We start from the raw sequence: 27,647 nt of genomic DNA on the forward strand, positions 1-27,647 counted from the left end.
AGCGTTCACCGAGCTTTTATTTTATTACTTGATAAACTATCGCGCGGGATGTGACTGCTGAAGTTCGGGGATGTTTTCAACCCCTGCCGAAACTCGCCTGTCGTAAAAACATCTCTTCTAAATGAATTTTTCATTCCTCCTAACCATTGTAAGTTCCATTAAAATATTTATTCGTGTTGAGATTAGTATTATGAGAAAATGTGTCGCGCCCACATGTCACCGACATGACCAACGTGTTAATATGTATACTCTGCTCCTGTATTTTGCAATTAGCTCAGATCATTTTTATTTTGCGTAAAAATTTCTGTGTACAACTTCAACTGTGTACACCTCGCTTCGAGACGTTTCAAGTCACCGGAAATGCAGTCACCAGCCCCGCTCTACACGCGTATATGTTCGTGTGTGTGTGTGTTACCTTTCATCGGAAATCTTAAGGCTCGCCGTGGCCTCGCGTAATCTCAGCGCAGGATTTAATGTCGGAGGGCGGCTGCAACCGAAAGCTGCAGCCGGAAGTTTGATTTCAAATATTAAGAGCTTAATATCTGTGGCGTGCACTCGATGGCCGCGCGCGGGTAGGCTTATTTGATTAAGATCAACGAAGCTGAAATCCATTAGCCCGATCAGAGCGAGCGGCCTGTGTAGACTGAAATTCGAGGACAGGAAAACTGTAGTTCGCGTAACGCGCCCGTTCAGGGAAATAGGAAAGCTACCCCCTTCCCGGTCCCCTTAAATTACAATACATCTCGTTCAATTTCTCCAGAAAACTAGCTCGGAGATTTTCCTTCTTTATTATCTCAGCAAATTTTCCTGTTTTGAATCACTGAATGGTTTGACAAGAATATACCGCTAACAATTTGTTCGTTTTAGAAAGAGTCAGTGCCAGTGTTTTCCGAAATGGTGTCGCCTTTTCTGCTTCCACGGGGAAAGAGGAGCAACGAATCTTATTAAGTTCTCGAATTTCCAAGCGAGAAATTCAATAACGTAGTACTACGTCCTCCTAGCTAGTTACTTAAATTAACCTGCTTGCTCTTCGATGCGAATCCGACGTACGAGCGTACGGTGGCGCGTGTTTGTAGTTGTGCAAGTATACATATATGTATGTATACACGCGTCGAAATCCGACCGGGGCAAGACTCTGTTTTGGCCAGCGAACGGGAAACGGTTCGAGGAATGCGTTCAGTGCAATTGCATTTACTGCGCTCAGCATACTGCCACCGGATACGCCGCGCCGCGCCGGTCTGCTCGGTGTGCACGTGGGCCGTTCGCGTTCCATGGAATTTATGTAATCGTAATGGCGCGCTCTGCAGCCGGCAAGATTTTCGACGGATTAACCATCGGATGCCTATGTCCCTACGCTAGATCTTGGTTTCATGCGTCGTCGACGATAACCGGCGGCTATACTGCTTCGCTATCAAACCGGAAACCCGGTGCGGCGCGGCGATCCGATCACACACTTGCCGAGCAACCCCCGGAAAACAATGATCGAGGGGTTCTGAGACTTTTGAACCCTCCGACAACGGACGAGTTCTATAACTATACATATAATTGACGATGCTTAAGCACCGTTCACAGCGCTCTAATTAATAATTATTAAAAACTTACCTTTGATGATATTTCGTGTAGACTGTAGACACATTAGTCTTTCCGATATCCCCAAGACTGCAAAATTATCAAAAATCTTTTGCAATGATTGTAGAATAAAATGAAAACATCTTCTTAGCTAGGGGATATTTAGAGCAACACTTTGATCAACTGTGACAGTTTTTCGAACATTCTGCTCACCTAAACTGCAGTAATTTCGCGAGAATTAAGGAAGTCCAGCGACGAGGTCGCCACCGAAATTAACATCGACTCGCGCGGCGCCGGTATTCCCCGTTGGTAAATAAATAACCGTCGGCAAACACACGAAAAATGCAAGGAATTTTCAAGATTCGCGAAAGAGGGTGCTCTCTCGGAAGGCGCACACGAGAGGAAACGCGCCGCGACCATCCCCCCATGAAACGAATTTCGAGATCAAAGGAAGAAGATTGCGAAGAGAGGGTGGAAGGGGGACGGGGGCTCGGGGCTCGCAGCAAACACCTTCACCCATCGATTGTCCCCCCCGGAAGATGCAGGTACCGAGTAATCAAAAAACGCCTCCTCGACAGTCGATCCCTCGTTAGAGGACCGTGCGCGCTGGTGGAGTTAAGGGGAAAGGGAATGGGGCTTAACCCTTCAACCATTTATCCCCAGGGACCCTGACAAGCCACCTCGAAAGTGTTTTACCCACCGACGGTTTTTTTTTTGAACCCTTATCGCTGGTCCCTTGGAAATGCTCCCCAAAAAACTTCCGATGGACAATTTCATTCGATCAATTTTTTCCGAGTCTTCAAACATTTTCAACGCGTTCAATTCTAGCAAGATAGGGGAAACATAAAACATTTTGCAGGATCCACGCACACAGAACTTTTGCTAGTTCTTTATTTCCACCGAGGAATTAGATCATTTCTGATGAATGAAATTAATTTAATCCCCATTGTGCCGTTGAGGGTTGTTCAACGAATTAATCCTGTCAGGACAGATGTCGACGTATTGGCGACAGCATGAATAACCATTTAATTATCGAATAAATTTACAGCATGCTGACGTTTTTCAAAACCAATCTTTATTGAGTGAGTAGATGTCTTCTTCATTAAAAATAATGATCAGCTTCGGGACTTCTTTTGGCACACGAAGGGAAATAATTAAAAGGATCTCGTTCATCTTCCTAAGCTTTTTTCCGGCTCTTTGTGTCTCCCATTCAGAGTCTTCTCTTCAAAGGCTGACGTTTGGTTTCCTTTTCGATTTTGTGTGAGATCGACTACGGAATTGAAAATTGCTGCTGCATTTTAGTTGAAAGCGGTGTACATTTAATAGATCTACTTTACCGATCTATGTATCAGATGAAATAGGACGTTCAGCTCTTTGTATTTCCCTCTGATCTTCTAAAGCTTCCGATAGGCTGCCATGAAACCTGGTCACATCGCACTCTCCTTCTCTCTCGCTCTCCCTCAGAATTTCATCCCCTTGATATTTTGCGATAATTTAAGCAGATTGTCCGTCTATATCCTCTCTATTAAGTCGTGAAGCCTTTGACCGATCCGGACTGAATTTTGCATAGTTACTGACTTAAGCCTCGTGGAAAATATAGATCGTTCATAGAGACTGGTCACTCGGCCATGATCACAACCCTTTTGTAGCTTCGTGATAATTCGAGTAGATCGTCTGTGCACTAACCGATGGCTAATAAACCCATTCGGGATGGTGATCCAAGTTATTTCTCTACGAGAAGCTGATTTATTGGTCGAAAAATTGTGAGATTTTCACGATTTCTGCATGTTATTTTCCGTGTTAGCATTTCCCATCAGGATAAAAAATTTAGTAGACCACTCGAGGGGTGCAGGATCAATAAAAGGGGCAAATTGGCGCAGTAAGATTTATGGCAGACGTAATCTGCGGACGTGAAAAGGGGTTGGAGCAACGAGAGGTGGGAGTTTCGAGAGATCGCAGGATCAAATTCCCCGGCGAGCCGGAAACATTCTGCCTTCCCTTTGGTTACGGCGTTCTACTCATTCAAGTTCGAGGGTTCTCCGAGGCGAACCTCCGGAACGAAGGATGCTGGGAATTCCTCCTGGGCACAGAACACGCCGCGATTTCGAAAGGAACCTAAGCGCGTGAGGCTGACGCGTGCCTTCGACACGCGATCTTCCTCTTTGACGTTCTAGGTACGTCTCTCGCGACCCGACTCTGATCATCCTAATGGATTACGGTTCACTCGTGATTTAAATTGAACGAAATTGGAACCCCCCTCTATTTGGCGACGGCTGCTATCGCGGACCAGGCAGCTGTTGTCCTTTTGCTGGAGCTGACTCGTGATTAATTAGCAGCAAGCGGCGATTGATAGCGTCGCTACTACCTGCCACTGTTGCTGCGATCGCGATCAGGAACGCTTGGTCGTTTCGCAAATATTCGGCGAGACTCTTTAAACGTGGTGAAGTATGTTGTAAAATCGATCGGCTAATAAGATAATATTAAGGGGGAACTATACCCTCGGATTGTAACTAGAAAGGAACTATTTATCAATGTTATCAATCTCTGTGCAAAAAAAAAAGTTTGGTAACATTGATAAACACGCAACTGGCTAATGAACACGAGATGGAGTTGCTTGCTATTTCCATATTCTATTCAGCTCGTCGCGAATGCCGCTGTACAGGGCAGGTCGCACTAATATTAGTGCCACCGATGAGAATATCTACCTCGTCTGTGTCAGTTTTGCTATGATTCCACGTTGACAGCAGTGCAGCAGTGAAATGTTGCACAATATCACAGCACTGATTGACAGTCCTCCTGACTAGGCGCCATCTCGTCTAAGCGAACTGAACTAAAATTGGCTCTAGACTGGCTCTGCATCAGTGAGGACCTCTGTCTTCATGGGGAAATCTGTGCTAATGTGAATGAAATCACGGGAATCGATTTTTTGTCCTTATACGAGCATATTTTAAGCTGTACAAAGGTTCATTTGATAGAGGAAGGTTCATCACGGGGTGCTCTTCTCATCATATCAGTCAAAAAAGTCTCTTTGAGACAGAAAAATACATTGAAATCTGCGGTTATTTTTCTAGATTTTTTCTCTACTTTGGGCACTCATATTATTAGATATAAACATAATCTCGTAAAATCAATAGAAGAGCACCCTGTATTTAACCTTCTTCTACAGAATGAGTCCTCACCCAGCCCAAAATATGCTCAAATAACGACAAAAAATCGATTCCCGCAAACCCATGTTTCGATTCAAAATCTAGTAAGATTCTAGTTCCTTTCTAGTTACAATCCGAGGGTATAGTTCCCCCTTTTTTCAATATAAATAATCTCGAAAGACATTTTTAACGACACTTTTAAGGCACTTTTGGTTGATTGCCGTGGATTTTGCAGCGTATCGATCACCGGAGAATTCGGTATTAGCGCGAACAGCGATCGGGCGTAATCGAACGAAGTCATTCTCATCGGCCTATCAGTGTCGGGACGCGATTAAAAATTGTATAACAAGCGAATCCCCGTGAAACGACTCTCCACAAGGGAAAAAGAGCCCGCGAGGAAGCTTCATTTCGCCGGTTATCGGCAAACCATAAACGATTACGCGCATGCAAGCCCCGCGTATCTAGTGTCGTCCATGGGTGTACACGGAATTCCAATGCGACCGGTGCCACCGATGCATTTCGCCCGCCAAAATCGATGAAATAACGCTTCTAAACTTCGTAAAGTGCGGTCGTTGCGTAACCGTTATGATCCGTTCTGTCTCGTATAATGTCGAGGATTATGGTAACCGGTGTCTGCGCTCGGAGTTCTCTGCCGGGAATTCGCGAAGACGACCGGAAAACCACGCCTGTCTTTTCCTTCTTTATTTTTCCCGCCTTTATTTCGGTTATCGGTGCACTTAACCATGTCTAATCTTTATTTCTGTATCTTCGTATACCTCGGTTTTATCGATTTAATCCTTATGTGCTCAAACATGATAAGAATAAATTCGATTTCATATAGAATCGATGTAGAATCATTCAAAAGGTACGACTACAGTTTTACTCGTACAAAATTTTCTAAATTGTTCGCGAGCAGACCTGTCAAACTCACTGAACACAACGACGAGGACGAGGACGACGAACATACCAGCTCGCATAAAAACAAAATCCAGTATCCATTCAGAATTCAGTTCAGAATTTTTGCTGTTAACAATTATCATTCCGGACCTGGTGGAACTGTCGAACGCAGTGAAAATGTTCCCGTAAAAACTAAAAGCTGAGTCGGTTCTGGAAATTGCCGGGAATAGAAATTCTGTGGGAAAAAAGAGGCGACCAACGGACAGTGCCGAGGACGTTCGTGGGAGAACAGGACTGTTTAGAACGTGTCAGGGACGGCAGTCGAAAAATTAGTCGCTTCGCGGCTCTCACCGCCCCACGTACATATACCGAAACGTTTCGGAGCAGCCGCAAACGCAACCGTTCCGACATTATCCGAAATGGAGGGCCCAGATGGCATGATAAATGGTCGCGAGAGCAGACAACGCGACCGACACGAGCGGCTACAACGATAATAACGACGAAGACGAGAGACGTCGAAAGCCCATACAGGGATTAGCTGCGGAACGTAAGCGTCATGCGCCGCTGTTGCCGATAAATAGTATTCCCTAATGGCGATATGTTTCTCCTCACCCTCTCTCTCTCTCTCTCTCTCTCTCTCTCTCTCTCTCTCTCTCTCTCTCTCTCTCTCTCTCGGATCCATTTCTGTCTCTCCTGTTTAATGCCGTTGCTCGCTGTATTTTACTTGCTTTAGTCCTCTCCGCTTGGCTCTTGCAGTTCTGACCGAACGATAGTCATCGATAATGCTCGAACACGAACCGTGGAAATTCGCATTTTTATGGACGACGCTCGAGAAGGTCTAGGTGCACGGTAGTACACCAGCCAAGTTCTTGCACTACCTCCTTTTACACGAAACAACTTAGCCGTTTTTTAGAGGCTTATAACTCGACACTGGAGGCAGATGGAGAGATGTAATTTCGTACACTTGTTAAATGCTATCATGTCTCAATATTGACAAAACATTAGTCTTCCAACATTAGTAGGTTCCGAGATATAGGACCTCAAAAATTGTTAAATTTGTCACTGACTGACTGACTGACTGACAGATCATCAAAACTTTTTGGGTACTTCCCATTGACCTACAAGCTTGAAATTTGCTACATAGGTCCACCATAACAAACACTCAAAGGAATAATTATCAAAGTTTGAAATTTTACACCTTAAAGGGGTTGTATTAAAAAAAAACGAAATAGGTTATGTATGGAGAAAATGAAATATATGCCGCTTTTCCCATAAGGAACCGTGTAAATTCCGGAAAGAATCATCTGCTCTCTTCAAACGTTCGTATAGCGCCATTCGAGGTAGTGGCAAAAAGCTCAAACTGGTAGATTACAATAAGGTAGAAAATGACACTAAACTTATAACAAAAAAGATCTAGGTAAAGTTGGGTTCTAATTCGCCGGCAGAGTGTTAATCTTTGATACCTACTTGATCATTGATGAAATTTCAACAAAAATTGATGAAATCCCAACAAAAACATTCTGTAAACAGAAGGCAAGTTCTTATGGCCGTAAAAAGTTGTGAGATCAAACAAAATACGGCCAAGTTCGTTTAGCTTAGAAAAATAAAAATAAAAATTAGTTAAAAAGAACGCTATTTAATTTTTAAAGAGTCACATGGAGGGCTAAATTATTCAAACTTGGCCGCTACCTAACACGTTTTAGGGCCATTGGTTTAAAAAGTAACGGCCAAGTTTGAATAATTTAGCCCTCCATGTGACTCTTTAAAAATTAAATAGCGTTCTTTTTAACTAATTTTTATTTTTATTTCTCTAAGCTAACGAACTTGGCCGTATTTTGTTTGATCTCACAACTTTCTACGGCCATAAGAACTTGGCTCCTGTTTACAGGATGTTTTTGTTGGGATAGAATTTAGTGCAATCGTACCTTTATTTACTGTTCTTCATTTTTAAGAGGGAAATAGTCTCGTATTCCTACTTGAACTTTTTATTATAATTTATAATCCCTTCGCGTGCAAGGTCTACGAAACATGTACGTATGTGATTTCTTTTTAAATAAAATACTTCTTTGTTGTTGACAATACATAGCCAGAAAAATTCGCGAGATCGCACGTACGGTCTCCGTATATCGAGCGGTCCGGTCGTTTCGCAACGGAAAATTCCGCTCGGTATCTGGTCATAAATTCGAATTAGCTTGAACAGCGGCGGCCTCTAAAAGAAGCTTTTCGCCTCGCGTTGTAATTCAACGCGCCGCGCCATTTCGTTTCGCGCGTTCTCGCGATTCTTCCACGGTGGAAAGTCGATTGCGTTTCAATGGCCTGGCCGGAAGTGGCTGTGGCCGCGTTTCGCCGGTGCAACTTGGTTCGACGGCGACTTCCGTTTGGTTGCTCGACGGCGGCGAGAAGGATCGTTCGGGTCCGTGAAAATTTCGTCGGTCAGTTGCGGTCATAAAGTGGCTCGACCGATCCCGGAATTCCTCACGTTCCCGACGCTCCGAGATGCATTTCCCTTCGGTTTCCGGCGGTGAACAGCGACCGCTTCCTGCAGAAGAAATTGCATCCAGCGTGCGAACTTGGCCGGAACCGCGCGAAAGTACACTCGAAGCGTGCTCTCGAAGACTTTCGGATCGAGAGGAAAAGTGGGACTGAGTGCTACCTCGTCAGACACGGTGTTCCAAGTAAATGTTTTTTCTTCGTATTTTTACCGGTATTTCCGTAGCGTATTCACTGTAGAATAATCGGTTGAAGGATGAGGTTCTACTGGGATAGATAAGGTCACAGCAGAAATGTAATATACAGGTGGATTATTCCACGATCAAACGAATAAATCAATTATACTAAAACACAAGTAGTTTTGGGGTATGATTCTACATTTTAACAAATGGAAATCGGTCACGTTTATTACTGCATACTTGAATCACACAGCCAGAACCAGTCTAGTACCACTAATAGACTCTTCCCCTCATTCGTTGCTTCGCTGGAGACTTTTTCTCGAGGAGACCCGGACTCTAAGATTTCATCAGAGTTAGGGAGGCTGCATTTGTAAGTTCTGGCTAGTGTCCAGCTTTCATGGTCTGGACCTGTTCCGTGCCACTAATACTCCTTTTTTCTCTCATTGACTGGCTATTTGGAGGCTGTTAAATGCTGGGTTGCTGTTACCCCTGACCCCTATTAGGTCGTAGTAACGTTTCAATCTAGATCCTCGTCATCGTTCTCTTTCTCTGAAGTGATGTTTTGCTAGATTATTTTTACGTCGTCTTCTTTGAAAATTTACAAATTCAATTATTTGCCTTAGCATGATATTGGACTTTTCAAGTCTGATCTGTTCGATCGTCTCCTTTTCCGAAACACTCCCCTGAGCCAATCATTTCGCTTTTCCTTGAAATAAAGAGCGGATTTCCTTGATGCATCAGGAAACCATAGAACCAAAGTCCCGCAAAACCACGGCTCTAATAAAAGTTAAAGCCTGACCCACGGGGGCAGCTCATTAATTCGTCTGGGTCGCACTAGGGGTCTCGGGAATCGGATCAAGGGGGTTGATCCCGTCTCGGCGGGGGCATTCCCCGTTGAATCACCTTCTCCCGAAAGATTTTCCCCGTAACAGACGAGAGGGGGAAACCACGAGGAGAGTTGGCGCGAGGGTGGTGGAAAGAGGGGGCGTGTGCGGAGAAAAAGTGCGTGGAGGGTGGAAGTTTAGGGGTGTTGGAAGAGTTGCCTGGTGAAAAACACGGCGTTCCCTCGCCAGGCCGCGTTCTCATTGCATATTCAACGGGATGGCACGTAGGTACACGTGTGTACCTGACGCTGCAAATGTAGAAAAAGGAGACGGTTTGGTCTGATGTACGAGCTCGAAAATAGGGGCGATGCTAAAGGAGCGGTGGGGATACTAAGGGGGTTGGACAGGGGAGTCTCGACGGCCACGCGGAAGTGTGATTAAATGCTTACGCGTGGAATAAACCACGACTTCCTTCTTTTTCCCGCGTCCCCTGACCCCGTAACATTCGCGCGCGCGGAACGCAGTGCGTTTTTCAAGCGTTCGTTACTCGTTACCCCCGGCCGCCTTTGTCGTCTTTGTTTCCTTTCGTTGTAATTGTCGGTTTCACCGGCGTTGAATTATTCAATTTTAATTTGCTCCCCTGGTCCGCCTACGTTTCCGCGTGCATTTACGTCTGTGTACCTAACTATATGTACATATATGTTTTCATCTGTGTACGTAGCTTTATGTGTGCGCGGGGCTTTCCAGTGGCCCCCGGGCTTAATGCGAACGGAATTTTGTTGTTGACTCGGCGCTTTGTTTGCCTTTTTCGGCACGCGATTGTACCAGTTCACGCGGAAATGTTGGCACGGAAAAGGTGCGAAGCATTTTCTTTTTTTTTTTTTGTTTTTGTTCTGCGGTTTCTCGGTTAGGATGGAGAAATTTCTGCACGGTGTTTTTCTGTTCCACCGCGGCGAAATACACGGCGTCGCGCCGGCTGATTATTATTTAGCTGCGCCCTTCTATTACCCGCCGCGGGCGCATTTTTGAGTTGCCGCGGATTCGGTGAATATTTAAATACAGCGACACGAGGTATATTTTCTACACTGAGATTCATTTGGGTATTGCGAGTGGGCCGTCCGAGGGGATTCCTGTCGGCTACAGCGTTGTTAATTTTGCAAAACTTGGTTTGGTCGATGGGATTCTTAAAATTGCATATTCTTGCGCTAACAATAAAATTGCCACCAGCAGATCACATGCTGTACAGCATACTATACAAAATTCATATCCAATTTCTACAGATGCCAATTTTGCAGCTCATGCATTCCGAACGCTAAAAGCCAAACCTGTCTCTCGTCAAAGCAAATAAAACAATAGAAAATTCGCACAAAACGCCACAAAGAGACAAAGCTAATTCCACAGCGCCTTCAAACAATTATAAAAGGGTTCACAGAAGCGTTGCACAGTGAAAAAACACGCGGATGGTCGTCAGGGTCGTAGATTCCAGCGAAACAGGTGAAAAGCGCTCGAATTGTGGAAACATCCCTGCGACTTTGGCTCTCTCGTAACACGTTGGGCATTGTTCCTTCGCATTGTTCGATAAATACACGCGCCGACACGTGCACGGCATGTACACGCGAAAAAAGAGTAGGGGCAGCGAGAAAGGGGTGTGTTTCCAGGGGTAAGCGATGTAGGGAAACACACTCCTGGACGCCGCGCCGTTAGCTGGAAAAAGCTCGGCTCTGATCGGGGAGGGCGGTAGGTCCGCATGCAAACGCGGGGCTAAACGTCCGCGAGCGAGGAAGGGATGTCGACAAATTAAACTGATTTATATTATTTCCCTCGGAACCGACATTAATCTTGTAGCGCTGCAAGAAGTTGCCGACGCGGTTCCAGCAGTTCATTTTCTAAAAAATGACTTGTCTCATATCGGTGTTTAATGCATCTACATTGCTTTCCAAATGTTTGGCGATGCCGAAAAATTAAAATTAGTACAAGCATTTAAAGAAGGACATTTTTTCAATATGATGTTCATCGACGGAACAGAGAGGAGGACACTTATCAAGACGTCCAAAAAATAGAAGCAGAAAAATTGGTAGTTTCGCGGAACACGCGAAATCGCGATTAATCGTCGCGCGGGATACTGTTTTATTCCGCGACAATAAAAATGCCGGGGTAAAGGACGTTAACGGGGGAGAAATCGTCGAAATGAATCGGTGGCCGTAAAATTAAGCGTGTCGCGCGTCCCCCGCGTCATTCTTAGTTTGTTTATTGCCGTGCGTAGTAGGTACATACCCGTTGCGTTAAATTCGTTCGCTGTCTTGGCTGATGTACGAGTCGAAACGGAGATGGCGATGCAACGTGATGCATCGCAAACACCGTTTGTCGTGCTTAACGGCCGTGCTTTTGATCGCCCGGTGGCCGGGAAGTGGTGGTGGGAGGGGTGGCGTTGCGAATTAACGGACTTTATGTCGCTTTCATTTACGTTCGATGGTTCGTCGTGTGTCTCTCTGATGGCGACGAATTTTTTGGCCAGATTGCCAGGATTGATCGAGGAAACGACCGATGCCAGTCGTATAAAAGGATTGCGGAGATAGCGTTCGTATAGAGATGTCATTCGTTCATATGGAGATAGCTGTTCGACTGCTCCGTTGTCTGAATGGAATTTCAGTGCTTGACGCACACATGCAAATATAATATATATTCAACTTTTAATAAACCGGTTTTTTCAGGTGTCGGAAGAAGCATATTTCATGCGAATTACTAGAGCATGAATTTCATAAATTTACGAGTTTACATTCTAAAGTAATCAATTTTCATGCGAACGTTTTGCTATTCTGTATTCGTACTATTATCATAATTTTTATAAAGGATATGTAATGAATAATATTCTATTTAAAAATCCTGAGCCATGGGCCACGGACATTTTAAAAATGATGAAATAATCGCCAGTAGGCAATGTGTCAATACATCACCATTCAAACAAATGTTCCGGACTAGATGAAAATCAATCGCTAAATAAAGTCCAAAAATTGCATTTTTTCCATCGCAATTTTCGCACTCCCATAAACAGTGTCCCCAAACACGGCCGTCTAATCACAAGCCAGACACGCTGCATACAACTCGAGTAGTTGAATCCACCCCCTTCTCCACCCCTTCTTCTGTTTCCAATCTTATCGCCCGGCAGCCGCGAAAAACGACACAGAGATAGACCGAAAGGAACCTGTGCGAGAGAAGGCGAGTGCGAAGCGTGTGTGTACAGGTCTCGAAAAAATACGGAGAGACACGAGTGTAAAGGAGTCGCGAAAGCAAACAATCACGTTCGGTCAAGGTAAACAGAGGGAAGTTTCACCGGAGGGGTTGGAAAGTTCCGTTCGAAGGGGATGAAGGGGGTGAGTGGGCAGCCGACAAAGTCGAAACCGGAGGAGAGCCGGGACAGTAATCCTAGAAAGCGTGGGTGGTGTGTATCTGCTTGCGTCTTTGCCAAAGGAAACCCAACCCTTTCGAGACGCGTCTCCGTCTTTCTTTAGGGGGCGGGGGGATTGAAACCGCCCCCGGCTGGCATTCCTTGCACGCGTTGTTTCGCTAATTGTGACTGGCCCCTTTGTTTCCGCCGTATTTCTCGAGGAAATTAAAATTTGTCCGCGACCTCCCTAGCCCCTTCTCCCAATTCCTTCTTCCTCCATTTTTCATTTTTTCGGCTCCCTTTTTTGCCTTTGTCTCCGGCCGCGAGATGCGCGGAATTGAGAACATTTTCTTCAGGCCGCGATGGACGCTCTCCTCCACCGCACCGTTCGCGAAATTAAAGTGGCTCGTCCTCCGCCAATGGCTGGCAAACTTTTGTCAGCTAGATGCGCTCGTGACGGTTGCAGGCCACTTCGACGCTGCATACAATGCGTTTACTCATTGTTCGCGGCGCTCGATCCGCGCTTTTAATTAATTTTTAACGCTCGAGTGTCCTGCACTTGCTAACCGTAAATGCGAACAAAGGCTGTTTATTCATGAGCTTCCGAATGCAGCGATTTGGGTCATGTTGAATGCCACCCATGTTTTCGTGTTTTCATTGTTTTTGTCCCAAGGAGCACCAGAGAGTTTGCGAGAGCTATGGTTAGGTGCAATGATGTCAGAGGTGTGCATAGAGGTGTACAATAGCTTGGCAGTAATGGAGCTGTCTGTCTTGTGGGCGGGGCTATAGAGGCGTGGTCTCGCTGCTCGCGATGCTTGTCGAGCTGCTACTGTGCCCTGTGGGGCAAAATCTGTGCCCTTTTCGGAGCTTTAAAGTTTAAGTAGAATTTTCGTTTGGTTGTGATCGGAAAAAAATGTAATACAATGTATACAATGCATGACAAAACACGTAAAATCTGGCAATTCTTTCAGCCACGTGTCGCAATTAACTAATAATAAACGTAACGACAGTATCGACACTGAACGGCGAAAACCGGTGAAAAATCGTGGATTTTTTCTCTAGTTTGAATAAGATAAATCAATGAGATTAAGACGGTTCGCAAGAGCGATCCAAGCAAGTGTAACATTGAACGTTTAAAGAAGGGGCAGGAATCCAATTACCAGATTTCACAAGGCTCGCAATTAGTATAGTATTTGAACACTGTTCCGTCGGATTACGAACTACAATGCCCCTTCCACGGTTCATTAGCGGATCAAAGTTTTATAAGTTCGACACCACCATAAGAGACTGCATTCGAGAATACGTTAATGAAGAATCAATGGAGCCAGCACGCCGCGCTGCGCCGACTGTGGAATCGCTTCATCTTGAATACAGAAAGTGATTTTCAGACGGGGAGTGTCTGTTACGTTGCCAACGGAGTTCTTCAGGGTTCCCATTAAATATTGATTTAATTAATAATCTTGAAATTAGCTCGAGCTCGTGTTACATTATTGAAATTATATCGCGGGCTTGGTTACTAGCCTCTGCAACGTATACGACTGTTATAGACTATATATACGACTATTATTATAGGTTATTCGAATAAGATGATAATTTTAGGATACATAATTATAATAATCAGTCTTTGCGAAACTTGCGAATTATTAATATACATTAATATTAATATTGTGTTATAAACGAAGAATTGAAACAATTTCCCTAAAATCAAATCATGTACGTGTGTTTCGTGTGTAGTTAATGACGCGCGTAGAATTAGAAAATTAGGAATATAATCTCCGGGTGGAAAATCGCGAATAAAGTGGAGCAGGTGGGAAACGTCGAGGGAACGAGACGAGAGGGGTTGAACGGACGTGTTTTTTTTCTCCTCGGACGATGCTCGATGCTCGAGATTAATAAAATTAGTCAGTTAGTCCTCGGATAAATGTTGCCCCCGATGGCCACGGCCGGCCCGGATAACGACCCTCCGGCTACAGATTCAACATCCGCGCTTGGTAAAACGAGCAGAAGCAAGCGACGCGGCGCGGCGGCCACGCGTATGTACACATACACATACATATTATACATATACCGCGTTGGCCCTCTGCACGGCTAACGAGAGAATTTTCGAGGGAAGAAAGATATATCCCGTGGCGGTGAATTCGTAATTGTGTTACCGTTGAATTTACCGGCAGGATGGAGTAATTAAGTCCCGTTTCTTGCGAGCCTCGTCCGCTTCAACGTCGCGGTCCTCTCGGCCATTCGCTATTCAACGAGCTAATACGACGATCGAGTACGAAAATCGCACGGTTTCGCATATAGACTAGCTGCGCTCGCCACTCTGATTTTCTTCCATTCTTTCCGGCGCGGCCCAGCCATTAAAATCTCTTCACCTGTAACGAGATGCAATTATAATTACCCGTGAAATAATTACTCGCGAAAATATTTGGCGAAATTCGACTACGCTTTTTTCCACTCCTAGATTCTACAATTCAATAAAATGTTTCGTCGCGCGGGTACTGTGAGAAATAAAATAAACATTCGCGCCAAGTGCCGTCAATCAATTCGGTTTATTCATAGGTGAATTTTATGTATTTGTGAGACCGGTAAACGAATTGATTTAATCGCGCTGAATTATTTTCGGAAATGAAACGGAAGAGTATAAAGAGACCTTTATATTGGTATAAAAAAGTTGATTGTTTGATGGTTGTTAATTGATTTCAGATGAATATTGACCGCGAGTACATATTTTGTTCACAGGGTCACGGAGTCTATTAGTGTGCAACTGAAGCTACGTTGTATCAAGCAGAGCAGGTAAGCAGTTTAAAAATATATAACATTCATTAAATAGTAAGGAATTTAGCGGAAATGAAATAAAATAATGAATTGGTTCGATGCAAATTCAAAGTCGCGCATTTGCTTTTTGCGCTACGCACTCGGTGAAGTAAAAATTGAATGGCGTGGTAGCTGGAAGCAAATTTAATTAAACGGGATAACTTCGACAAAGTGAAGTAAACATTGAATAGCACGGTACCTCTAAACAAAATTTAACGCGATTACTTTGATGAATATTTAGAAATTTTTCGAGTTTAAAGCTATTTGATCAAGTTGCAGTTGAATAGCACAGCATTTCAATAGAAAAATTTAGTAAAAATTGTCCGGTGCACACAATGAGTTCGAATAATTACGAATTCATAAAATACAGAGAGGCGGTCGGAGAAACAAAAATTCAAAAGGACATCGCGTCGGTCCGACATAAAAATTTAATAAAAACACATCGACACGAATTCTAAGAATCCATCGAATAAAGAGGAGTTTCGATGAAATAAAAATGAAACTGCCCAGTACACCTCGCTATAAAAATTTCCTACAAACGGTTCGCATTCCCACAATAAACTCGAACATGTAGGGATTGATCGAACACAGAGGAATTCGTTGACCTAAAAATTGAATGGCGCGGAGCAAATCGATATAAATATTTAATAAAAATATACTCGAACGCAATGCTGGACAAACGAACGCGAACTCGCAGGTTCAGGAATTCATTAGACAGGGAAAGAATTCAGTGCAACAAAAATTGTTTCGAATAGCATTGGTCGCAAGGAATTGGTTCATTCGAGCGCACTTTCATTAAAGTTTTTCGTGTGGTGGGATGGGGAGGGGAGGAGAGTACTTCCGTTGGAGATGGTGATCATCCAGATCCGTGCACTATGGAAATTTCGAGGACTATGCTCTCGCGCCGGTCTCCGTGACGACGATTACCGTGGTTAATTCCGGGGAACGTTGGTAACTGTTTCCCCTGACTGGCGAAAATCCTCTCGTTAGTGGACGGTAACCGTATCGTTTGTTCATTTCGCACCGGTCCGAGAGAATAGATCCCCGGTGTTTAGGATGGATTCGAATATGGTTATCGTCCGGTAACGAACTTTCCACTCACGCTGATGAACTCTCCTCTTTTCCCTTTATTGGGTTTCGATGGCCCGGAAAGAGGACGTCGCGCCGCGTCCCGAAGAATGATTGAGTGCGCGAAATCGCTCGATCGCGCTTCAACGTCGACGGTTTGCGGGCCCGTTTGGCCAGCTACGCGAATAATGTGAGCCGTGAAAATTTATTGCACCGGCGAAATTTCCCACTTATCGGCTGGGTAGCTTCGCGCAAAATAGAATTTTCTCAGCGACGCTCGTGAAAATTGAAGACAATTCAATGTCTCGTAGTGGAAAATGTTTTATTGCCCGATTATACCTATATTTCAAATAAAAATGATAAAACACGACAGCCATATACAATAGAAGCAAATTGAAAACAATGTATGTACTGACATTTCCAGATTGTATTTTTAATAACTTCGTTATCGTAAATTGCCCCTACTCGTTTTTGCTACAAATAAACGAACTCCGCAGTCTATTCACGGCACGGTCTCTGCATAAAAGCGAGCACAATTAAACTCGTGTTGAGAAAGGTAAGCATACTATGTATTGCTTTCGTCGAAGCGTTATACAACATTCTTATTTTCCATTCGACTTGTCGCCATAGAAATGTCTTTCATTGTCGCCATTCTCGCAACCGACCGATACCTCTCTTCGTCAATGATACAGAATCTTCGGGCGACCAGGAACGAATAACGAATGACGCAAAGATTGCGTCATCGGTCTCGAACTAGCTTCGCCTGTATTAATCATTATAATTTGAGCGGAGAAAACAATCCATGCTACGACTATTCCCAGGTTGGTTGATAACATTATCATCCGGTCCCTCGCGCCATTCTTTCGCGAGCGTTTCATCCGGTAATTGGATTGCCGTGCAACCAACTGAAAACAAAAAAAGAGTGAAAGAAGAAAGGAGGAACGGCGACTACTATGTACATGTACACGGCGCGGTGCCGACGACGACGACGACGACGATGGGGCAACGGGAATTATATCATATGAAAATACAAAGAGAAGCTCGAACTTCCGGAAGGATAAGCCGTGCATTTCATATTACAACCGACGTAATTTCCCACGAAAGCGGAAACGGGAACGAACACCGGAGAATGGGATAACGAGATTTGGTATGGGCGAACGAATGGAAGTGAATGATGGTAAAAGCGTGTAACTTAGTATGTATCAGCGGGGAAACGAACGGCAGAAAAATGGCTTCGGATATGTGCACGGTGTTTTTCATTTATCGCGGACAATGTGGAGACCGATATATTAATTAATTCATCTAGGCCCCGGGAAATTCGTAGAGCAATTCTTTTACGAATCGAAATTTTTTAACAATTACAATAATCAATAAATTAGAAATATTAAAACCCGTGATTTCAGCGCGTCCCGTGAGCCGAGCGTTAATTCCAAATTTGATAGATTGAAAAATCGGAAAGAACTGTAGTGGCTGAACACCGGGGATCGGTAAACGATCGCGAGCACGTGCGAATTCCCATAAGCAAACGCCCGTGGCGATAAGTGAACGAGAGAAAGAGTCGAATCGAGTTCAAATAATCAGGCTCCGGTGTGAATAAACTAGGGGCAGTTTCCCCTGGGCGAGGCAGCGTAAATGCTAGCGCAAATATCCGAGATAAACGCACGGGGAAAGTTGAACGTGTGTGCCATCCGATTTGTCACTCTTTTTCCGTGAGCTCGTTTATTTTTCGTCTTTTTTCTGCCATTGTTATATATTCCGGGAACCGAGCGTTAAATCGCGAGATCGGCGATCGCGCGTCGCGTCGGCCCCAGTCGGGGAACAGGAAAATGAAAAATTAAAAATTACTAGCGGTCCCGTTTATCCGACTACGGCCGTCGCGCGTTGTCCGAACGCGCGATCATTCGATAAAAACACGGTGGTGATCCGCGAAGCCGTATTCGATCGCCGGGGCTGGTATTTCGTTGCGTAAAATTGCGCGCTTATAAATGCGTTCCGAACGATCGTATCGTAATTTAGTTGTACCGGGGAAAATTCGAACGAACTGCGAAGATTGAGCTTTTTATAAAGTTTTTACGAGCTGCTTTTAAGTGGCAAACGTTGTTGCGTTGTCGCAGCGACAATTGTTTAACCGTGCGATCTGATAATTTGCGCTTGATCAAATGTCAACTATTTTCTGTAAGTTAAAAACAAAATTGAAATGTTCGAAGAGTTTTGTGCATTAGAAATAAAGGAAATCTTAGGTACATATAGATTATATGGAAGTTTTATTATTTATTCTGCTTAATGGCTTTAAATGTATAGCTAAGGGCATTACTATTTGAATATTTTAGGTGCATCGGGTGAGATTATACTGGTTAGCAGAGTGCGTGCTTATCGCTGCAAGACGAGCGTGTTAGATAATTTATACCGGAACAGTCGGCGAACGGGACAAACTACTTTATCAGGAGACGAGTGGACGGCCTCTCTTCATTTGCATCAGAATCGGCGTAACTATAACTACACGTGATTTTGTAGATCGTAACGGACACGCTTAGCCGGAACCGGCGGTGCTGTAAATTTTGTACCAGTGCTACCAATCGCTGTGGGATCGCTGAACAACCAGCTCGAAACAAGATCCTCGTGATTTCGTGAAATCGTTTCGACCCGGCAATTATGTATGCTTCTCGTTGAAGAAAACAGTTTCACGATTACTTTGACAGCCGCAACTGAATCCGTTCAATGAACGTACGTAATCATCACAAATAAAACAATTCATTGAATAAAGTAAAAATTGAGAAATTCCGCTGCATACAATTTACACTGAATTATATTGTTGTAAACATTCATTTTTGAATACGAAGAAATACCTAATTCTCTGAAAAATAAAGATTTCCAGCAGAATGTTGAAACCATTGGCGCTAGGAGTTTCGATAGACGGATAGAAAGTCATTTCGATACAGTAGGAGGTAATTTCGATTTCCTGCAATTAAGTTTGCACAGAGCAGGGGATGAAAAACCGATTCCATAAATTGTTTTATGCTCTCGTGTCTCGATCCTCCCCAATTAAAGGGTTAAAGTCCCTAATCCGTCATTAAATCCAAAGTTCCATTACACCCGATTCCTTTCCAGCCTCTCGACCCTTATTCTACCCCGAACGCGAGAGAGCCTCGACTTTCTATATTTCTTCGTTCGGAACGAAACCAACTCTTCTATTTCTCCAGAAATTTATCAATCCACTATCGATCTTCCTTTATTTTACAAACCCGCGGGAAAGTTCCCGATACCGATGCCTCCCCTCCCCTCCGCCTTTCATCTCTGACTCCCATAATTCCTCCCCCTTTTATCGCGATAAATTGCTGCCAATAAATCCAGGTTTCATTATACACCGCGTCGCGCGTCGGGTTGATAAATTAGCATAAGAATATCCCATCGGACACCGAATGCGCAGTTCTCGCTGAAAATTCCCATTCTCGAATTAACCCTTATGCTAATAAGCTACTTGAAATCACTAAAAAGTCGATTCAGCTTTATAAAATATAAACATTCTCATTTTATGCGATACCATCCTCTCTTCCTTCGGCGATGCTATTTATGTGCAAAATGATAGAAAAATCGCCGAATTTTTGTGGCCAAGCCAATTTTATCCACTTTCAGCTAGTGCTTCAAAATTATTTCATTCTCTCGAGAGACCATAAAGAGACTCTTTTCGTGGAAACCATGCTCGATCGAGGGCTAATACTGTATTACCAGGAGGTCGGAGAACGTTCAATTCACTGCGACAATATCTCTCGATCGTTTCGGCAAGTGCAATGCTTGCGGAAATGCCGGAATCGAAATGAAAAATTAAAGCCGGACTGAAACTGCGCTAGCTAACCATTCGGCAACCGCAATGTCTATTATCTACAACCTCCATGCTTGAATTCCATTTATGCGAATGGATCTCGACCCCAAGAATCTCTTTAAAATATTTCTTCGAACGTTCTACACTAGGTATGTACATATGTACTTATGAATCGAGGTACATATGCACTTACATTTATTTTATTCAGGCGCGGGAAAACAGGGGAACAGGAATTTCTAGAAATTTATTAGACAGAATAGCAAACGAAATTCGATAATAACGGCTAATGACACGGTTCAAGGGTACCCGACTTATTCGCCGAGATGACTGCAAATGGCCTTAGAGGGCCATTTCCCCGCGTCAGATCTCCAAAGACAGAAAAGACGATCGATTTAACCGGTGCACTTCAAAGGAGCGGACTCCGAGAGGACCGTTTGTCTCAGCGAGCAGTCGGTTTCTTTGCTCTTGGTAACGCGATGCTCGGATTCGAATTAGCGGGGAATCCTTGGATCAAGAGCGAAAGAAGAGACACGCAAATGGACGTCATAAAGGTAGCCAATCCAGCTTTGAACACCGGCGTGGCGCCGAAAAGAACGGTATAAGCCGTTTGAATATTTCCTTCTTCGCGATTCTTTGCTAAGTAAGACTGGCAGCAATCTTTCGTATTAACGGGCAGCGTTCCTTTTCGTCGGATCAAAAGTATCGTGTCCTTCGCTTCGAGCTTTGTCCTGTCAAGATCTTTTAACTCGATCAGAACCCGTTCATTTCTTTCACGATTATCTTCAAACAAACTGCTACCTGTTTGTAGCAAATTTCAAAAAATTTCAGCTACGAAATTCTTGTTTTCTAAGTGAATTGGTGGAGCTCCCACAATATTTCATCTGGTTGGAGCAGATAGAATTGACGTATCGATTCGAATCGGCGCGCTTTCAACGGGCGCGGGCGTACGCAACGGTACGCATTGCGTGGCTCGTAAAGCTTGAACCGATAAAGAGCCGAGGAATAACTCGCTGGACAAAAGGTGAATACCGAACAAGGATAAATGCCGTCGAAAGGTGAAATCGATCGGGCTCCCGCGGTGATTTCGTCTGTTTCCACAAGCGGCGTATATGTACCTTCGAGTGGCCGAGCTGCCGCGAACTTTATGGCCGCGCGTATAAATGGCGTGAGAAGCGCCGCCAGATTCACGGCCGAGATTGCTCAATTTATACGAAAACGGATCTTTTCGCGTGCTCTACAAAATATCCCGCGCATTGTTCTCTCTAGCCGACTCTCCGGTGGTCCCGCATCTGTTTCCTTCAAATAATTACACTCGGATGCCGACAGACCAAATCGTTTCTACCAATCAGACGCGTCGCCGGACTTCGCGTTTTTATTTTCGTGACAGAGAATTTCGCTAGTTTCGCTTAAAAAGTCTGTGTTTGTATTAACCGATGTACACAACGTCAGAAGTTTTTTTAACATTTACAGACTTTACGCAAACATCTGTTCTAAAAAAAGAAAGTCGATCGAGAGCGACGCAGTTCTCTCCGAGTGCTTGCAACTTGCAACGCGATGCAACGGTGCATCATTCAGCCAAAGTCGCTGCACCAGAAGTCGGCGGCAAAGCGGAGAGATTCCGAGAGTGTTGCGGAACGGAGCGGAGTTGATCTCACGTGTGTGTCGGTGCCGCGGCGTACGATATTGAACGTCATGAGATAGTATGCGGTCCACGCACGATAGTAGTTTACGATTATGTATATTCGCCGGTGTTGCACGAAGTTCCGACATTCAATAATGGGGAACTATGCCGCGCAACAATCTATACTATCTACGATGTGCCTCGCGATCGTTCGTATTAATGTACGGCCGCATCGCCGCGACGTTTAACGGCTTGTGATGTGTCTGGCGTGGTTCGACGATAGCAGCGAGCTTCAAACGCGAGCCACCATTCAAAGACGAACGCCTCCGCGTAAATTAACAATATCAAACAACCGGCCGCGAACTTCCGAAACAATTCAACGACCCTTATCAGAGACGCTATAGCGCGTTCGTCTCAAGCCACCAAGACGATCACGAGTTTATGCGCCACGATGATAACGCGGAAATTCGGCTCGAGACGCCGCGCCGCACAGTGGTCGGAAATCGCCAAAACGTGGCCAAAATAGGAAGGAGTACTCCAATTTAGTTAAAAATTCATACTCATAGGTTTCTCGGGTCGCTGATTATAAATCTGATGTGAAAATTACAAAAACTTTTGTTGGACTCTCTTGAAAATTAGTACATACATATTCCCATATTTCTCGTGCCGTCAAATATGAATCTGATGTCAAAATTATCAAAAAAAAAATGGCGGATGCGTAATACGTTATGTCTGCTGTGTGAAAAAATTATATGATTTTGTTAATGAAATGATTTACCGAAATTTGATTAAATGTTCTGTAAAGTTAGTTTTGTCTGATTTATATGCAGTAGAGCTTCGAAAATTTCTGTTTTACTTTTTAAAAACAACAAAAAAAATTGTTGTTGATGTGCAAAATATATATCAGAAAATTCTCTATAAGTGGAACTATACAATGCTTATTTAACAAATTTTATTATATCTTCGAAATTTCTCGAGAAAACATGCTTGTAACTAGCACCGTGTCTACCTCTGCGCCACAAAAATGGATCGCATGACCACTTTTTCAAAATAATGTAAGATAAAAGCATCTACTACAAGACTCGACAATAATATCTGGGGAATATTGTGGAACATACAACTTTTAGTGTACATTTTTTAAAATCTTTGCACCAAATTTTATCTTTGACTTTATACATTATAAACACTAATTAATATAGATCCAATATTATCATTATGCATAGTACTTACTTCCAGGAACAGCATCCATCGTACACACAAAAAAGAAATTAACTTTTCGTAAAATTACAAGCTTCTTTCTTCACACTTGTTTCTTCACACCGTAGTTCACTGCACGGAAACTGCGTGACGACTGAACGCGATATTTGTACTCCCACCCCCACCATTTGGCAGGTATAAATGGTAAGACCTTTTTACTTTGGGTGTCCCATAGAGTCATTACCTGAGTATCCAGTACGAGTACGGCAAAGGCCATACGCCATACCCCTAACGGGAAATTCATTTTTGGCATTTTGGGCCACGTTTTAGCGCTTTCCGACCACTGTGAGATGGTGACCTCTGATGGCGATTGTGCTGGGGTCCGATATGACGCGATGCCGCGCCGACTTCGATTTTCTTCTAAACAACTGAAAGTTATCATTGCTTAACACCTTGTTGACCGGCAATTTTACACGTTACCGTACACGTGATCGTTACGAAGTAAAACAATCTAAATAAAGTGTATTGAAGTTTATTTACACACAATGAATTAAAATGAAACTTTGAACATATCTTTTATATAACTTTTAATATTTTTTTCTAGTATGATCAACTGTATAGCAATCGCCGAATGAACAAAGGTTTTGAAATATTCTATTTTGCGCTGGGTTTCATAAATTGAAAATTGAGAATGCAAGTGCAAACACGAATTAACTCGTGACCGCCCAACAATGTGTTAAAATCCTACAAATTAACAGGACTTTCTTGGCTACAATTATGTAGATGACTTCAAAATTATGCTCATATAATACTACAAATGATTCGATTAAAAACATGTTACTATGTGTATATAAGTAGATAGTTGTCGAACAAACGTGTAATAATATCAACGTCAACGTTCATCGTTTTCACGTTGATTTTATGATAAGTTTCGCGACTTCGTCGGGAAAAATTGGCGAGATGCAACGACTGCGCGTCGCCGCGCCATAGCAAACAGCCGGGTCGAATCTTCGGTCCAGAAAGCCCTTTTCAATTAAAAGAACCAACCGAGCCGCGAAAGTATGCGGAAACCCGGGCAACAGCCGCTCTCTCGGACGAGTATCCTCGTCGAAGCGCTCGCGGAAATTGCGCTCGGTTGAATTATGACTGGCCGGATCAAAGGGATGAACAATGGGACGAGGCTACGGAGAACATTGGGTCGAGTGGAGAGAGCACGCTCGACAAAGACATAACCAGGAGAAACCACGCCACGCCACGGTCCAACAAAATCGCGAGATCTGACCATGCGACTCGGAATTTCGCTCTCGAGCTGCACTACCGATTCCATTATCCTTAGAAAATTTTCCAGTGAAACAACCTCGAGATGCACACGGGGCTACGATTACCGACAACAGCGGCGAAATCTGATTCTGGGGATCGTTAGAGATCGAATTGCGTCGAGTTCCAGCTTCTGGGAAACGGACATCAATTTTCTCGTTATGGATCAATTGGTTTTGTCGAACGTATTTTAACACCGTTTTCTTTTTCATCGGATTTAGACGGCATCCTCTTTCTGAACAGGTTTAGCATTTCGTTCGTGATAGTGTTACGTCCCGGAGTCTGACTTTCGCGAAATTATCGTTCCGCGACCCATTCCCCTTACTGGACGCTCAAATGCGATACAACCTTTTGTCCACGCGGCACGTTACGTCCGACGTCTGACTGGGAACCACGACTTTCGGTATTCTACTTAACGCTTACAGTAGATTCGCCCAAAGCGGCGGACGAGAGCAGAGATAACTGAGCCGGCGCGAATCTTCGCAGGGAAATATTTAGCGACTTATCGGACAGTTGAGTATGGCGATCGGTGACTACAGGCAGGCTTCGTTTATGCGAACTGCTTTCGTTGCTCGTTGACGGCTGCAGTCGAATCAGGCTGGATCGTCGTAGGGAGGACGATGATCCTCACTCGTCCTGGGAAGATCACGTCGTCGGTGATCCTCGGTTGACGGGAGATACCCCGCTGTTGTCCTCCGTCTCGCGTTCGTTGACGCGCACGAGCTTTCGTAATTGATAGCGACGAACGCGAATTGAATAGGAGAGTATTGCAAGCGCGAGGATGTAGGGACAAGAACTAAGCGAGACTCACTTATTAAATTAATAACTGGGAATATATTTGTAACGTATGAAATGGAATTATAATGAATTAGAAGCGCGTGATATAGCAGGACCGCCCAAAGGCGGATGAGAGCGAGGACTCGTCGGAGTCCGGACCGGGACATCCAGGAGGCGACGAGCCTCGCTGGAGTCTTGAACGAACGTGACAGACTGGCTGTCCGAATTGAACTGAATTAACTGAAGTCTTTTTAGGATCGGGAGGTCGAATACATAGGTGTCTTATCTTCTACGCGATGTCTCGTTAGACATAACGCTCCGGATGTTATGAGAAGCGCGATTAATGATTACGGTGAATGCTACGTGATACTGCTACAGGGAATACATTAAAATATGATTATTATACAAGGGTTAAGATAAGAATGGGTGTATGGTATGAGGTGAGAATCGGATCTGATGAACGGAGCGAGGTATGATTACTTATAACGCATGAATATTCTTAATAATTACGGTTACAATATCCTACTCTTATTAACTATGTTTATAACCTATGGCAACACGTCAGCAGACGTGACAATAGCATTTAGCCATTATTTTATTTTCCAATACATGTACCATACATCGAATCAGACAATCGTTGTTGCATCGAGCAACCAGCAGACTCGAAAGAAAGGTTCGCCCGTGAAACAACTGCAGATAGCTCGCGTAAAAATCGCGAAGCACGTCGTAGTCTCACGTTCGTCGACGACGAAACACACAGGGTATTGAGAACAAAAGCGAGAGAATACGCGAACGAGAAGACGACGAGCCAGATAGAAATCGTCCCCCAGTCTACAATTGGCTGAGAGTCGAGAGTCGAGTGGTGCGCAGCGTCGTTCCGTTGTCAACAATGCATTCGCATTAACGGCGATGAACAAGAAACGCGGGGCCGAACAACAATCGCGTATCGCCCGCGTGTTTCATCGAGCCTTGATGAATTATCCGCAATTTTCTCCGTGATTTCCACGATTAGCACGAGTTCTTCGATCCTCGAGGATGTCGTAATTGGCACAGAGACGGGACAACGATACTAAGAATCTAATTAATTAGCTGCAGCTCTCCTGGGATCGTGACACGTCGGCAACAATCATGATCGCTATAACGAGTACGGGACAAATTCCAACAAGAAGTTGGGGTTGTGCGCACGTTCCCGAAACCCGAGCCGGCCAGACTGTCGGATCTTTATTCAAAATTACAGTTTTCTGCGAATTTCATCGAAATGTGAAAAATGGTGTGAGAGCAGTGCCGTAACGAGGATATGAAGCGCCTGTGGCAAGTGTGTCTAACTTGCGCCTCCCCGTAACCCAAAATTGACACAAAAAATTGAAAATTTTAATGGAACAAGCTAAATTTTACTAAATGCAATATATTAAATACTATTAACCTCATCAAAATGAGTTGCCTGTACATACACTAATGTATTTGTCAAGGTATTTTTGTATGAATAAATAATCTATAATCTAAATAAGAACAAATTTTTATTCATATTCAATGACGACGAAATAAAAGAAATGCAAAACATAGGTACATGTTAAAATAATATAATAAAACAGTTCAGCATATTTTATAAAGTAATTTGTCTCGTTTTTTCATTTGCAAACACATCTATTATATCGTCACAATTTAATGTTTTGACAACATCTTTTTCAATTGATATTATAGACATGTTTGTTAATCGCTCTTGTCCAGTAGAAGAACGAAGGTACGATTTTAGAATTTCTAATTTGTTAAACGAACGTTTGCAGGAAGCTGTTGTTACAGGCATTGTTATGAAAATCCTTAATTCTATGTCCAGAGAGTTCGTAATTTTTTTGCAAGATTTGACAAGCGTCCAAGCGACCCTCAACCGGATCGGTATTCTTTGTTTTGCGCCCCAAACCCAGTTGCGCCCGTGGCGGACGCCTCTTTCGCCACGCCCTCGTTACGGCACTGTGTGAGAGCACAGAATTTTGTTATTTTATTAAAAATAAATTTGATTAAAAATCGATGCTGGAAAATGTAAATGGTCGCGACGGGGAAACTGGGTCGCACCTTTCTCCGTGATCGCAAAAATAAAATGATGGGTGAGGCTGAATGGTTCGAAGAAAACTGCACTCGCGCGGCAAAATCTTTTCCACCAGGACAGTTGCGATAGTATTGCGACGTTGTACATAGAGCACGGTACAACACAATGTGCTTTCTTAATGGAGATGCATATTTTGTTCTCGTGCAGTTTCGAATGTATTCTGCGTCGCTTCTTCGTTGAGAAGATCTCGGGAAATATTCATATTTCAATCATCTTACCTGTGTGTGTGCTTGCTTGGATGACGGGCCGAGTCGATTCGCATATAAAAATGTTTGTTGCCGTTTAAGGAGAATTGCGACCGAGTGCTACGCTGCATTTACACAACGATTTTTACATTGGAAATTCATCGAGCGTAACAAATAATATAAATTTAAAATGCTTTTAAAATTGTGAGAGGACAGAAATGAATGAAACGCTAACCAAGTATTAAAAGTGACTGAAA

At 43.8% G+C, this 27,647-nt stretch overlaps 1 protein-coding gene across 2 annotated transcripts in view; it reads left to right on the forward strand.

Annotated features, from left to right (window-relative positions):
• The window catches only part of LOC143208351 (prolyl 4-hydroxylase subunit alpha-1-like), a 214,685-nt gene that overhangs the window by 13,487 nt on the left and 173,551 nt on the right, over nucleotides 1-27,647 (forward strand). For both annotated transcript variants that reach the window (XM_076422738.1, XM_076422739.1), the window contains one exon: nucleotides 15,227-15,280. The gene's annotated coding sequence lies outside the window, so the exon portion shown is untranslated. Of the gene's footprint in view, nucleotides 1-15,226; nucleotides 15,281-27,647 lie in introns of those variants that run through there.

Source organism: Lasioglossum baleicum, chromosome 4 (assembly GCF_051020765.1).
Source record: "Lasioglossum baleicum chromosome 4, iyLasBale1, whole genome shotgun sequence".
NCBI lineage: Eukaryota > Metazoa > Arthropoda > Insecta > Hymenoptera > Halictidae > Lasioglossum > Lasioglossum baleicum.